Here is a 3,851-nt window from a genome sequence, read left to right as displayed (position 1 = left end):
CTTGCAAGTTTCAGTGCTGGAGGCTGCCCCTCCCGCAAGGAGCTCAAATGGCTTAGACAGCAGGCAGCCTGCAGTGGTGCTGGCTGCCCCTCCTTCTGGGAGTTAAGTAGGCTTAAGCAGATTTTAGCTGAGAGGCTGTAAGAATATGCATATTCCAGGGTTGGAACAGCAGGCCCAGTCGGCATGAGTTCATGAATGGGATCTTCCAATCCTTGAGTTGCGTGGTTCCACGGAAAAAGCACAATTGCCGTGGCTGGGTAGTGGGCTCACTCACCTCCTCCCTGCCCTGTGTGGCTCTCAGATAGGCTGCTGGACCACACTGCTCTTCCTTCTGTCCATGGGTCATGCCAGCCTTCTAGTCAATTTTGATGACAGCACCAGGATTCTTTGGTTGCTGGTGAAGGAGTCACATGCTTGTTATGGTTTTGTTCAGCGGGAGCCTCTGAGCACCTCTGCTTCTATTTGGCCATCTTATTATTGCAGATTAACCGTTTCTTATCAAAACTGGTTGCAAATGTTGTCCCGTTCCTTTTATTGTGACTAATGATTTTTACATTTTTAATGAAATAAAATTTATTATACTTTTCTTTTATAGCTCTTCACTGTTTTGTTTGCTTTTCATTCTTTACACAGCTGCCATAGCATGCTAAACGTATGATTAGCTCTGACCCAGAATCTCTACCAACACATCAAGATTCATTTGTCATAAACAAAAAGATTGCAGGAAAAGGACATCAGTGAATGCGTATGTCTCCCCCGTGTAAATAATCCTTAATTACACCATATGTAACCCCTATTGGACAGTGTTGACCACATGAATGAATTGTGTTATGGTTTGGAGTGGTTTGCCTCTGCCAAAACTCAGGGTGAAATTTGATTCCCAATATGACAGTGTTAAATGGCAGAGTTTAGTGGAAGGTGTTTGTTTCATGGGTGAATAGATTAATGCCCTCTTGCAAGAATAAGTGAGTTCTCACTCTCCAGAGAATGAATTAGTTCCTAAGAGAGCAGGTTATAAGTGACTCCAGCCTCTCCTGCGTGTCTCTTTGCGCACACCTTCTTCCCCCCCGAGTTTCTGCCGTAAACTGAAGTGTGAAACCCTCACCAGATGGCCTGCTCAGTCTTTGACTTTCCAGCTCCAGAATCATGAGCCAAATAAACCTTATTTTTGTAAATTACCGAGTCTCAGGTATTGTTATAGCAACACAAAACAGACTAAGACAAATTATACCCCAAGTCTATATCTTGAGTCCTCTTAAGTCCGTTGTTCAAAACATATGCTCAGTCCTATATTAGTACCCTCACTAAAAAGAAAATTATTTGCTTAGTATTTCTATCAACAAACATTTACTGAGCACCTCCTTGAACTTGGTCAGATTGAAGAGCATTTCAGTTGTAACCAAAATTATTCTCTTAATTGAGAATCAATGCCTAAAAAGTATGTTTAAGTGATTTCTTACACAGCAAACATCTGGATGAGCTTACTCTTCCACTTCCATCTGTTTGACATTTGAAGTCATCAGGGTCATCAGCAATAAAGGTCAAATAAGGAGTAGGTTAAGGAAGTGAGAAGTAAAGTGTGCATATTTATTAGGCAGCACAAAGAAAGCTGCAAAATAAGAAGTGGAGTAAGTTGGTTCCACCCTAGAACTAAAATCTGGAAATAAACTTTCTGAAGCATAATCCGACTTCTGCTCCCAAAGGCAATAATACCAAGCCCATTTTGATTTATCTCCAAAATAGCCTCTGTTATCCTCTTCCAGCAGCATTTCTTTAGAATTAAAATTGTATTTGGATTAGGATTAAAATGCTAATCAAGGACTTGTTCACTTCAAGACAATTTTTAAATCTTCAAGATCTGGAAAAAAAGGCAGCCAAGTACCAAGAAACATAATAGTGGAAGATGTTCTTGTTTTCTGACAAAGAAAAGAAAGATGCCGTTACTAACCTCACCACATCCTCCACTCCCTAGCCCAGCTGATTTCTGAGTGACATTAGTTTGGCCATTTTATAGCCTCTTTTACAAGCTTTGTTCAGACCGAAAACAGCATACTGCACTGAGTAAAAAGACAGACTGACTCAGCCCCACTCTTCTTTAGTAACCTCAGTCAGTGGCTCTTGGCCTAAAAGTCTCATGACACTTTTTCTCTTCCCAAACAGATATGAGCTTTTACTTTCTCAAATCATCATCTTTGCACATGCTGGTAGGGGCATGTTGTATGATCCTCACTGTATACAGTCATGCATTACTTAATGACACAGAGACATTCTGAGAAATGTGTTGTTGGGCAATTTCATCATAATGCACATGTCACAGAGTGTACTTACACAAACTTAAGATGCTAAGCCTATTATGTACCTAGGCTATACAGTATAGCCTGTTGATCCTATGCTACGAACTTGTGCAGCATCATGGTACTATACTGAATACTGTAGGCAATTGTGATACAATGATATTTGTGTATCCAAATTTATCTAAACATTTAAAAAATGTACAATAAGGTCAGGCACGGTGGCTCAAGCCTGTAATCCCAGCACTTTGGAAGCCTGAGGTGGGAGGATCCCCTGAGGTCAGGAGTTCGAGACCAGCCTGGCCAACGTGGCAAAATCCCGTCTCTACTAAACATACAAAAATTATCCAGGCATGATGGCATGCATCTGTAGTCTCAGCTATTCAGGAGGCTGAAGCAGGAGAATAGCTTGAACGCAGGAGGCAAATGTTGCAATGAGCTGAGATTGCGCCACTGCACTCCAGCCTGGTGACAGCCAAGATTCCATCTCAAAAAAAAAAAAAAAAAAAAAAAAAAAAAAAAAAAAAAAAAAAAAAAAAAAAAAAAAAAAAAAAAAAAAAAAAAAATAAAAAAAAAAAAAAAAAAAAAGAAAATGTACAATAAAAATATAATATTATAATCATATGAGGCCACCATCATATATGTGGTGTGGCATTAACCAAACATTGTTATGCAGTGTATGACTATACTTCCAACCATTGCATTCATTTGCAGACTTTTTGTATACGACTCCTCCCCCTCCCCAACAGATTGTATAGATGTATCTACTTCTTGTTTCCTTTTGTGGTTGCTGAACAAAGTGCTTGCAGAATCAAAGTGAGACTGGTAGACTCTCTTTCTTATACTCTGTCTCTATGCCTTTTCTCATTTCCCCAATTCTTTTGAGCTTGAAAATTAAAATGATGAGAAATATAATTGGCTGAATATTTGTGTCTTTGTAACTTCACCTGATGAAATTTAATCACCAATGTGATGATTTTAGGAGGTGGAGTGTTTGGGAGGTGATTAGGCCATGGTGGTGGAGTCCTCATGAATAAGATTATTATCCTTATAAAAGGGATCTCAGAGAGCTCCTTTACCCCTTGCACCATAGACAGTGAGAAGACCACCATCTGTGAGTTATGAAGTGGGCCCTCATAGACACCAAATCTGCTGGTACCTTGATCTTGGACTTCCCAACCTCCAGAACTGTGAGAAATAAATTTTTGTTGTTCATAAGCTACCCAGTCTATAGAATTCTGTTATAGCAGCCCAAAACAGACTAAGACAAGGAAAAATGAAACACTGCTCACAGAGGGAAAATAAACAAGGTCTGATTCTTCTCCAAACCTGCCTGGATCATAATCCAGGATACACACTTTTAACAGAAGAATATTGAAACTTTTTACCAGGCAAATAGCGTATTACCCTGCAGGGTGGTCTGATACAGCGCTTCACCCTGCAGGGCGGTCTGATACAGCGCTTCACCCTACTGGGCGTTCTGATACAGCGCATCACCCTGCAGGGCGGTCTGATACAGCGCTTCACCCTGCAGGGCGGTCTGATACAGCGCTTCACCCT

The sequence above is a fragment of the Cebus imitator genome, unplaced genomic scaffold, assembly GCF_001604975.1.
Source record: "Cebus imitator isolate Cc_AM_T3 unplaced genomic scaffold, Cebus_imitator-1.0 Scaffold113, whole genome shotgun sequence".
NCBI classification, from domain to species: Eukaryota; Metazoa; Chordata; class Mammalia; order Primates; family Cebidae; genus Cebus; species Cebus imitator.
The sequence above is the reverse complement of the archived record's forward strand: the minus strand, read 5'-3'. Positions refer to the sequence as shown.